At 42.6% G+C, this 12561-nt stretch overlaps 1 long non-coding RNA gene across 4 annotated transcripts in view; it reads left to right on the plus strand.

Moving 5' to 3' along the window:
- Positions 1-12561, plus strand: part of LOC141129193 (uncharacterized) — a 663735-nt gene that overhangs the window by 268770 nt on the left and 382404 nt on the right. The window lies entirely within an intron of this gene.

Here is a 12561-nt window from a genome sequence, read left to right on the forward strand (position 1 = left end):
AAATCTAGTAAACATCATTTATTTATTGTCCAGAAATCTGTAGAACAATGCTATACCTGACTCCATCTGGGCTCCTCCACTTCTTCCTGGCTGGAAGTCCCAGGTTGGACATCGGAAGCCTCAGCTGGGGTGGAAGGAAGAGTGGAGAGGGATTCCCTGACTCCAGTCTGGTCTGACAGAAATCGCAGTCTCTCATAGTACCACAGTCTGGGGACATAAATGTCATCTGCTGCAGCTCCGGATCTCTGGGAATTCGTGACCTTCTTGCGCTCCCTAAGATAAGTGCTTCTCAGGCCACCAATTTTGGTTTTTAAATAGGGGATGGTTACCGTGGGGACCACCGGCGTCACCAACTCCAGCAGTTTCTCCAGCGCTGCCTGCCTCTTTTGTTTATTATTGTAATGTGGATGTTTCACCTGCCACAGACAGGGCAGCTCCCTGTACTTGTCTATGAACAGGGGGAGGAAGTTGTGGTCATTGAAGCCATCCATTTTATCTGCAAGACACAACACGAGACAAACCCTAATGTCAGGCAAAACTCTCCTAATCTTGGTACAATATAGGCCTCAATCTAGTAGCAGTATAGGCCCAAGTTTAGATCTTACCTTCGTTCTCACGATCGGCGCCTCCGATACTCCTTCCTCCGCTCACAGATCGTACGTACTACGCACGCGTGTTACGCTTTATACACACTGCGCATGCGTGTAACTCTGCCCGCCCCTGACGTTCTTTCTAGTCTATTCCCTGCCCCTTTTCATTCGGCGCAGTGGGGGAAGAGCACATGGTGGAGACACAGCAGGTGCGTGCTAATTATAGCAACGAGGAGGAGGAAAGCCCGGAGCCTGAAACGTCTGGATCCAGAAGGAGACGATTTAAGGCATCAAATATGTCCTTTGGGGAGAAGTTGGAGATGGTCGACATCCTGAAGAAGGCCAACTATGATGGAAAGTATGGGCCTTACCCCAACCCCAATGTCAGAAAGGCCAAGATCATGGCGAAAGTGGTCAAGAGTCTGCACCGGAATTTCGGGGTACGACGATCGAAAGATCAGCTCAGGAAGCGGTGGCTGGACCTCAAATTAGGAGAGCATGAGCAGTACAGAAATATCCGGAGAGTGCTGCAAAAAAGTAAGTAGTTGTGCTGTGTTCCGATTCTTTTTATGTTTATTACGTTCGTGCTGCTCCATGTGCTTTTCTTAACTGTTATCCATTTCTAAATGTGAACTTTCATGTTCATGGGCACATTATTCGTTCGTATCAAACATTTTTCGTGCGGCCTAGAAAACACCATTGTTTTGGCCATATGCATTTGCCCACATTTTTTAGGGCCTACTTGTCTGAAACTAATTTGGTTGTGTAGATGGGTTTGTTACTAGAATGAAATGCAAACTAGATTTTGTGTAAGGAGAGGACACTCAGCAGCTGTTTACACATCTGGACGCTGGAGCACTAGTGTGGGACACAAGAACACCCTTTTTATTAGGGGTCCCACACAGGTGCTCCAGTGGATACTATAGGGGTGTCTCCATCTGTGAAGCTTGTACAAAACAGGTAAAGTATTGAAGCTTGACAAAGGACACTAAAAATTCTACATCTTGGAACTCTGCCAAAACAGACAATTGTACCCCACTTCCAAGCAATGTTTCATATTTATAGTTCTGCCATCAAATATCTGTGTTTTTTTGACATAGGGGAGAAAAGACTCAGAGGACACCCCTCATCCGAGGAGACCAGAGACCCCCCACCTCTAGAAGAAGGGTAAATCCACCCAAGACAAACAGAGCAGGAGGAGGAAGACGTGGTGGAAATTGGCACCACAACAGGTGACTGTCTGCGATCACAGGCTCAGGTAAGAGATGGATGCCGGCATATTTATAATAGATGTTTTTTTTTTGGTTTCTATCTTTTTAGGTGATCGTGATGTTGCGGATCCAGATCCTTTCACCTCGGAAAGTGCACAGATCCTGATCGGGGAGATCCTGGGGTGTAATAGGGACTTGGAAAACATCAAGAAAAACATCAATGATGTTATTCAAGAAAATAAGAACATCATTGATGTTTTGGGGAGAGTTTAAAACCCCTCCAAATCCCTTTGTTTTTTGGTGTGCTACAATTTTTTAACATTTTTTGTCAAATTGTAGAAAAGCCAAATTTTGAAGAGGCACACAGTGTGTCAACATGGCTATCTGCCATCATGGGAGATCAATGGACGCGTTTTGGGGGTGCAACCCCTTCCTCAATAATAAAGTAGCTGTGAGGAAGGGGTTGCACCCCCAAAACACGTCCCTTGATCCCCCGTGATGGCAGGTAGCACATGTTATTCGGCTATTTGTGTGCATCTTCAAAATTTGGCTTTTCCGGGGGTGACTTCACCCCATCTGAATGAAATATCAAACACAGTTTCTAAATACTCATGTCTGATATTGCCTTCAAGTTCTACCAAATGTGAACTTTGTAAGTTCAAGATTTGTGTCTTTCTTGTTGGTTTTAAACATGCCTGTTTTATCTTAAATGAGCATTTCTACTTTTTCTAATGTGACCCCAAAAATTGTTATGCAACAAACATGTTGGTTTGTTTTAAAAACCTTTTCTAAATGCACATGTGATTTTGCAGGTATTAAAAAGATTGTTAATCAGGAATGTGTGGATTATTGTCTCAACGCTGCAACACTTTTGTGGTCCTCTAATTGCTGTTTTCTGTGACAATGGGTGTTATTTCCTAAGGGCAAATCCACTTTGCACTACAAGTGCAGTTTCAAGTGCACTTGTAGTGCAAAGTGTCTTTGCCTTTAGTAAATAACACCCAACAGTGCTTTGTAAGGTTACACAATCATGCCATTTTCAGGACTCAACACATTTCTGTCAGGGTCAGCTAAAACAAACACAAGCAGTAAATGTCACCAAAAATTTGCTTATTTTTTTTATTTGAAAAAGCTTTTACACATTGTCTGGCATATTGATAGCCCCCCTACCCGCAAAGAATTCAAGGTATCTTAGCCGGACATCACGGGCACTCAGGGGGGGCAAGCCAGGACGGCCACTTTCAAGTGCCGTCAGGGTTGGTTCATTTAGAATTCCGGCCTCAGGCCCAACTGAGCTAGCATAGTTGGCAGAATGTTGCCGTAAAAAGTTGTGAAGAACACAGCACACCAGGATAATGTGATTCAGTTTGAACTCCACCGTATGTATGGGTGTAAGAAATAGGTGGAACCGGCTGGCCATGATTCCAAACGTGTTCTCCACCACTCTTCTGGCTCTGGCCAGCCGGTAATTAAAACCCCTCTGGTCCGGTTTGAGGGTCCTCATCGGGAATGGCCGCATAAGATGGTCCCCCAGCGCAAAAGCTTCATCCGCAACAAAAACGAATGGGAGTCCTTCTTCTGGAGGTGGCAAGTCCAAGCTGCCATTCTGGAGACGCCTGTAGAACTCCATCTGGGCGATGACTCCACCATTGGACATCCGGCCATTCTTCCCCACGTCCACATACAGAAATTCATAAGTAGCCGACACCACCGCCAACACCACAATACTATTGAACCCCTTATAATTATAATAGTACGACCCCGAGTTGAGTGGTGGGATGATGTGGACGTGTTTCCCATCAATTGCCCCTCCGCAGTTAGGAAAGTCCCACCGCTGGGCAAAGTGGGAGGCCACAGTCTGCCATTCCTGTGGCATGGAAGGAAACTGTGGAGTAAAACAAAAAAAAAATAGTCTTTTTGCACATAAACATGGAAAGCAGATTAGACACAAACATTCTTGGCCAACATCAAAGGTACACCTATCAGATCCCCCCCCCCTTTCATGGGCCATTTCTAACATTATAGGGGGGGGACTCTTGGACAAGTAACCCTCTCCACTCCATTGAGAGATGAATGCCTATATAATGTGTATTACTTTGAACAGACCCTCCTTAGTTACACTATTGACAGTCCACTGGACAGGTAAGAAGTGTCATAATACAAAGATATAAATACACACTGTACACATTTTAGCACATTTGGACATTCTGCTATTACCTATCAAGATAATAATAGGATACCCAAACTTTAAACAGTACCATTTGAAAGTATACAGGCAGGCCCTTGCACTACATGCTTTGGGGAATTCATTCATAAATTTGAGCACAAAAGAGATGGGTATAGTGTGTATGGGTTTGGCAAAGTCAGCAAATAGATGATGGAGGATAGATACAGAATTGGTATCAGCTGACTTAGCAGTTGGGGGGGAGGGAGGGTTCCAAATGATTTGGGGACCCCCCAAAAAAAGCCTCTGGCACTCTGCCTGAATTTGAAGCACCAGTCACATTTTAAAACATTTTAGGGGTGTTTGGGGTAAAGCACTGCTATGGAGCTGATAAAATACATTGTTAAGTGACTACATGAGGTGAATCTAGGGCCAGGAGAGCATGCTGGGGTGGTAAGTGAAGGCAAATATGTATGAAGGACAAAAAAAAATAATTACATAAAAATCCAGCATGCATGAGGACAAAGGGGACATTCACAGCATATTCCAATCATGGTAATTAGAGAATGAGGAAAGAAATACAATATATTAGCAAACATAATATACAATAAAATGTGATATTAAAGGATAAAAATCTTACCTTAATATACTCCTTCTGCAGGACCTGGATGATGGCAGAACAGGTCTCTGGGATAATGATCCCCAGAGCCTGGGGGGAGATGCCTGTCGAGAACTTCAAGTCCTGCAGACTTCTCCCCGTCGCCAAGTACCGCAGGGTGGCGACTAACCTCTGCTCCGGAGTGATGGCTTGCTTCATGCAGGTATCCTGCCTGCTAATATAAGGGGTCAGCAAAGCCAACAAACGGTGAAATACGGGGTCCGTCATCCGGAGAAAGTTCCTGAAATTATCAGGATTATTCTCACTGATCTCACGGAGCAAAGGCATGTGACAGAACTGGTCACGCTGAAGCAACCAATTCTTGGTCCATGAACTCCTCCCCACCCTGTTCATGGACTGGGCTTGTGTCAAGGTCAGGACCCCAACACCAAGCCCCCGCACAGCATGAACTCTACGAGGTGTACGTATACGCTACATAGCTAGAAAACGGTCGGCTGCTCAGAACGAAGTAACAGAACGCACTGAAGAACAGCAAGGCCTGTGAAGAGCGACCTGAAAAACAGTAACGAGCGGACAAGATCCCACTGAATTGTACAATACGAAGTGACTGCATGCACTGAAGAGCAGATACAAACACACAAGCGCAAACTGAACAGCAGAAAACGATCTGAAAACCACGAGTCTGAAAAAGCGCGAATCGTCTCTCACCAAACTTTTACTAACACAAGATTAGCAAAAGGAGCCCAAAGGGTGCCGCGCTTGGTTCTGAAATGGCCTTTTCTAGTCTCGTCGTACGTGTTGTACGTCACCGCGTTCTTAGCGAGTGGAAATTCTGACAACTTTGTGCGACCGTGTGTACGCAAAACAAGTTTGAGCCAACATCCGTCGGAAAAAATCCATGGATTTTGTTATCGGAATGTCCGATCAATGTCCGACTGTGTGTACAGGGCATTATACAAGCTGTATTTCGCGCTCCCCTGAAATGCAATGAATGGACAGTGCTTCTGAAGCGTCTGAAAAGCTGTTCGGAAGTGCCGCAACACAGGCGATTTTAACCCCTTCTTCAGCTGCTAGCAGGGGATACAACGCCTCGCTATCGACCTAAAAGTGCTGCTTAAACATCGCTAAAGCGCAGCTAAAACGAGCGGCGCTTTAGCACTAACGTACGGACGGCCCCAGTGTGAAAGGGGTCTAAGTGTACATTTAACTGTAGGGCAACACACTAATTTTATTACTGCAGGGTATCCCTACTAATAAATATTATTGCAAACTGTTGGCACTATATAAATCCTGTTTAATAATAATTTCTGAGAAAACTGTATGGGTCAAGGTTGCAAGTTTCACAGGCATTGTTCATGTTTCAATGTAATGCACTTCTTTTTTTGTGTAATACTTATTTTTGTTTAATTTTTTTGGGACGGCTTACTGTATTGTGGTTGACGGTCCTTAAAGTGGCTGTATACCCCTTTTTGACATTTTTACCTACAGGTAAGCCTATAATAAAGATTACCTGTAGGTAAAATGAATATCTGCTAAACCTACATGGTTTAGCAGATATTCACCCTGCATGCAGCCGCTGACGTCATGCACAGTGAAAGTTTGGTGTATCGTGCCAGACCTTGCCGGAACTGAGGACTCCCGTGCGCAATGTGCGGGAGTGACGTCATCGCGGCTCCAGCCACTCACAGCGAACCTGGAAGAAACGCAGAGGGGAAAATGTCAGCCTCCTCGGTGTTGACCGGGATGCGATGCGGGGACATCGTTCTAAGGTAAGTATTTCATAATGAGAGGTGCATACTAGCTCATTATGCCTTTGCCTTACAGGGTTTTTTTTTTTGGTTTGCGGGTATACAACCACTTTAACTGCTTGCCGACCAGTGCACAACAATATACGTCAGCACAATGGCACAGCTCCGCACATGGGCGTATAGTTACATCCCCTTTAAGACAAGGCATTGTGGGCATACGTGCTCCATGACCCTGCCCCTTGTGTCACGGAGCGGCAGAACAGGGAGATGCCTATGTAAACAAGGCATTTCCCCATTTTGCCTAGTGACATGATAGAGATCTACTGCTCCCTGTCATCGGGAAAAGTGATCGCTGTCATGTCAGTGGTAGCCCATCCCCCCCACAGTTAGAATCACTCCCTAGGACACAGTTAACCCCTTGATCGCCCCCTAGGGTTTAACCCCTTCCCTGCCAGTGTCATTTATACAGTAATCAATGCATTTTTATAGCACTGAACCCTGTATAAATGACAATGGTCCCAAAAGTGTCCAATGTGTCTGCCATAATGTTGCAGTCACGATAAAAATCGCAAATCACCACCATTACTAATAAAAAAAAAATGAATAATAGAAATGCCATAAATATATTCCCTATTTTGTAGACGCTATAACTTTTGCGCAAACCAATCAATATACGCTTATTGTGATTTTTTTTTACCAAAAATATATAAAAGAATACATATTGACCTAAACTGAGGAAAAAAATAGTTTTTTTATATATTTTTTGGGGATATTTATTATAGCAAAAAGTTAAAAATATTCCTTTTTTTCAAAATTGTCGCTCTTTTTTTGTTTATAGCGCAAAAAATAAAAACCGCAGAGGTGATCTAATACCACCAAAAGAAAGCTCTACTTGTGGGAAAAAAATTACGTCAATTTTCTTTGGGTGCAGCATCGCACGACCGCACAATTGTCAGTTAAAGCAGCGCAGTGCCGAAACGCAAAAAGTTGCCCTGGTCAGGAAGGGGATAAATTCTCCTGGGGCTGAAGTGGTTAATGTTTTATTTGTGTACTGTACTTGTTTATTGAAAATAATAAAAATAATTTTCCAAAAAAAAACCAAAAAAAACAATTATATTAATAATAATTGCAGATCTTACTCAACCTTCTGTGCAGCAACCAACAAATTGTGTTGATACCCTAATTTTTCAACACTTTATATTGCTGTGTATATAATGCTGTTAGTAAAAGGAACGATAAAATGTACTATATACAGAATTGTTATTTTTGTGTTTCTTTTTTTAATTAAACAGACACACATTCTTTCTTTCCAGTCTTTCCCACAGCCACTTTAGCACCGACTGGGTTAAACTCAAACACATTCCCCATTATAGTTTGGAGAAACAGCAATATCCTCGGTACCCATAATCCCTAGTGCCTCCAGGTTCCAAAAGCTGGATTGCGGCACTTTTGTCCGCCCGTATGCAGCATACAAATGAGCTCCTTAGATTTTTATACACTCCTCTTCTTGTAAGTTTGTTCTAAAGGCTGTTTGCTCTTCAGCCTCCCTCTTGTTCCGTTCCAGCTTGGCTTTCTGGTCACGTCGAAAAGCAGCAAGTAATAGAGAAGGAGTATAAGTGAGTGTGGAAATGCAAAGCTGTCTCCTGTTACAATTTATCGATTTCATTCTGGTGTCATTCAATTAAGACAGAAATGTGATGGATAGTCCCCGCACAGATCCTAGTTCGCTCAGTGGCCATCGCAGATAAAGCTTTTTGTTCATTTGTGTGCATGGGGAATCATGAAATAAAAGGGAGAGTGTGTGCATGTGATTTGAATCCTAGAATTAAATCAATAGGTCTTGAGCGGTTTCATAAATATATATTGTTCTTGCAATCTTCATTTCACTAATGTTTAACTCTTGCTATGCTACTGGGGTTGAACTGGACGGCAGTCAGATTCTGACCTCTTGGTCACATGGGACTGGATATCCTTGAACTTTGGCTACATAATTGATGACCCCCCCCCCCCCTTTTTACTGTGAAGAACTCCAGACAGTTAAAAATAAATTGCAAATTGCAGCCTCCAGCCACAAATAGCAATAGCACAAGAGTCGCAAAATGTGTTGTCTTTTAATACCCATAGGGACTTCAGTGTATCGGTTTAGAAAGCATGTTACTATTCATTGCATCTTCTACCTGTGATATATGCTTTTTTTTGCATTTTTCATTTTTTCATCTCAGCCATACATGCAAATTTCTTACAATTGGCAATTCAATCCGATGGTTAAAAATAAATAAATAAATGAAAAAAAAAAACAAAAAGGTGCAACGACAATCGTGCATTTACCTGCATCATTTTAATCCTTTTTAGTGTCAAAGTGAAAAAATAAAAATGATTGTTTCATAGTAAATTTGAAACAAAAAAAAAAAAAATAAGAAAGGAAAGGGACTTTAAAGTGATTGTAAAGTCTCGTTTTCTTTTTTTTTTTTTTTTTTTTTTTTTTTGTTAAAGTGGATGTAACCCCACACATATACTCAGTGAAGTGAACATCCTCAGATGATACACAGAGATGAAACAAATCTCCCTACATAAGTATTACATGTATATCTGCTGTCTTCAGCTTGCTGTATTCTTTAGAAAATGCATATCATGTTTGAAATTTCCTCTTCCTGTTCAGCACTGAGAGTGGATTATTGGCATACAGCCAAGACAGCTGATTGGAGGAAAGGCACACACCCCCACTCCACGAAGGAAGGAATGTGCAGAGCTGTGCTGTGACAAGACAAGCTCTCTGCTAATCTATTCATAGTAACCTCCCACGACACAAATTTCTGGCTGGCTTTGTCTTGGTTGATGGAGAACTTGTCAGAAGTTATCATGCTGGTAATAGAAGAACCGAGCAACAGAAACACACGGGACTTAGTGCTTTGGAGAGAGATAAGAAAACACTACAGATATATGTTCTTAGGTCAAATTTCATGAATCAGGTTTACATCCACTTTAAAAATAACAAACATGTTATACTTACCTCTTCTGTGCAGTGGTTTTGCGCAGAGCAGCCCAGATCCTCTCTGGTGCTCCTGGCCCCTCCCTCCTGTTGAGTGCCCCCGCAGCAAGCAGCTTGCTATGGGGGCACCCGAGCAGAGTCGCAGCTCCCTGCGTCTATTCAGACACAGAGCCGGGCCCCAGCCCCACCCACTTTCTCTCCTCATTGGCTGACTGAATTTAATTGACAGCAGTGGGAGCCAATGGCACCTTGCTGCTGTCTCATCCAATGAGGGGAGTCCCGGGCAGTCGAGACAATCCTACAACATTGCTGGATCTAGATGGGGCTCAGGTAAGTATTGGGGAGGGGGGGCTAAGGGGGGCTGCTGCTCACAGAAGTTTTTTTTTTTATCTTAATACATGGAATGAATTAGGATAAAAAAAAACCTTCTGACTTTACAATCACTTTAAGGTGCCAAACATAGCCCCCCCCAAAAAAGGAAACACACAACCCAAAAAAGTTCAAATGTTTTTATTTCACATCATTGTAGGTTAAAAAAGCTGTGTATAATCAAGATGTATAAACATGGAATTATTTTATAACTATTATTATATTATTGAGAGCGCTATTCCCACCAAGCCTTATTAGACACATATTTTATTTAGCTGTGTACATAACAAGTTCAGTACAAGATAGGGCAAACTTGCAGGAGAGTGTTCATAGGGGCTGACGCATTTTGCAGTTTGATTGCTTCATCAGGAAACGGTATAGATAAATATGATGCTGTAAATATAGAGCTGCATCCAATAGGGGAACCCCCAAAACTGCCCCGGAGAGGAGAACACGTAGATATTTGTGGGTGGCCAAAAAAAAGCCCCTTTGTGGGTGGTCTGGAGCATTAAAGCGTTTGTTACCCAAACACTTCTTAATTTTCTTAATTCTTAATATGTGCCTGCTGTACAATGTACTTGTTTGAGAAAGTCTCCTGTTCTCTTTGTATTGCTTCCTATGTGCGAAACCCCTGGTGATCCTGCTGTTCCCTTTGCTTTCCTAATAAAAACTGACCACACTAAGCAGGAGAGCACATTGTGGTCAGTTCTCTAGCTATGCTGGGAACTCAGTGTACTTTCCTCCAATGATCAGATTTGACCTGACAACCCCCGCTGCACAGCTATTCACTGGGAAGCTCAGTGTGCTGCTGCTTCTCCTCCCTCAGCTCTTATGCAGCTGAGAACAGAGGGAATGTGATCACTTACAAAGAAAAAAAGGTATTTATAATTTTGTTTGTATATCTATACAAAAATGTTTTGATTTTCTATTTTACACTGAATGGGTTGTTTTACAAGGTGATCATTTAAAATCAATTTAACTCAGTCAGTGGTGTATGACCACATTCCAAAGAATAGGCCCTCTTCTCAATTATTATTAACACAAGAAAACACACAGGATTGCTCAAACTATGAAAACAGGCTGCTGGTCCATCAGCAAAAATGTGCTCCAACAGAGTACCAGGGCAGCTCAGTCATATTTATCTTTTTAGTATCCTGATGAAAAAAACAAACTGCGAAACGCATCAAATTTTTTAAAACTTTCCTGCTTTTTTGCCCTATCTTGTACTGTTGGTTTTATGTACACAGCTTTTTAGATAAAATATATGTCTATTGGGGCTTGGCAGGAATAGCGCTCTCTCAGGGATAATTATACAATAATTACATGTTTATACATCTTGATTTTATGCAACTTTTGTAACCTACAATGTGAAATAAAAACTTTTGAACTTTCCCTTTTTTGGGGGTTATGTTTGGCACCTTTTCCTTTCTTCTTTTTTTTTTTGTCTTAAATTGTGATTTAGGATGTGATAGCAATTACAGCAAATTGTGTCCCCTACTGGTTCTTATAATAGTTTGCTTCAAACTGATTTGGTTCAATTCAGTCAAACAAAAATGATGAAAATGATAGTAAAAATGTATCCGTAATTGCCAGATTCAATTACAATATCTTGATATGATCGACATAAAGGAGGGCTACAGACAATGCCAAAATGCAACAATAAATAGGAATAGCTTCTTACCCGTGTCTTTCTATTGTTTTTCAGTGTTTACTAAAAAAGCTAACCGACCACACTAGATATGGCTGTAAAGGCCTGCTTTTGTTCAGGACTGAATTAGCCTTCGTAGGTGTAGCTGAACAAATAGTGAACACTCTTGGATTTGATGATGGGAAAAAATGGCACAACTGAAATAAATTCCAAAAGCTCCAGTTTTATGGTCAACCTTTCCTTTGGGAAAATTAAAGATTTGCTTAGTGCCCCCCCTCACCTTAGGAGTATACTCATCTTTCCTTCCTTCACCAAACCTTGCGTCATTCTGCACCTAGAAGCAAAGTGAAATTCCACCACATCTGGGTATAGGTGACAACATGACCTCTGATTGGCCCAGCACTGTTCAGAACCGGATAATAGACAACCTAAGCAGGAGCTTAGGGACCGGTCCTTGTTTAGGGGGCCTAACTACAAGTTCAGGCACCTGCTCAAGCCAATACAACTGGTCAAAGCTGGACATCATCTCTCGCTTCACAAGGGAGAATGTTCATATAGGCTGATGGTTTCTGAAAGGATGAGAAATGCCAGTGCATACAATGCAGATTGGACTGTCTATTGCAAACTTTATCAATGTCAGTGGAAGGGATAGAGGATGGGCAAAGCTGCCACCATGCTGGGGGCCCCTTTCTGTCTTAATCTGTCTCCAGAACAGTGGTTCCCAACCTGGGGGTCAAGACCCCCTCGGGGGTCGAATGATGATTTGCCAGGGGTCACTGAATCCTGGGCTGTTCCTGAAGCCGACACTGCTCTCCCAGCCTTTTTGCGGATGCCCAGCAGGGCTGTCCCTGGAGCCCGCGGCCGCCCATTTAGCCTCTTAGCAGATGACCTTGATCAAGAGCACCTAAGTTACATAGTTACATAGTTAGCAAGGTTGAAAAAAGACACCAGTCCATCCAGTTCAACCTGAGTGTCTACAGTTGTTCCAATCCCTGTACATTGTGTCTCATTAAGATGCTCATCTTTTATATTATTATTTTATTTAAGGTACCCATATAGCACCATCAATTTCGCAGCGCTCCACACATACATTGCACATCGGTCCCTACCCTCAAGGAGCCCACAATCCAAGGTTCCTAACTCACATTCTGCTCCCCACCACTTGTAGTACCTTCCGCAGTAGTCCCGGACTGAGTGGTTACCAGCCACCTGTAGTCCTAGAG

Source organism: Aquarana catesbeiana, linkage group LG02, assembly GCF_042186555.1.
Source record: "Aquarana catesbeiana isolate 2022-GZ linkage group LG02, ASM4218655v1, whole genome shotgun sequence".
NCBI classification, from domain to species: Eukaryota; Metazoa; Chordata; class Amphibia; order Anura; family Ranidae; genus Aquarana; species Aquarana catesbeiana.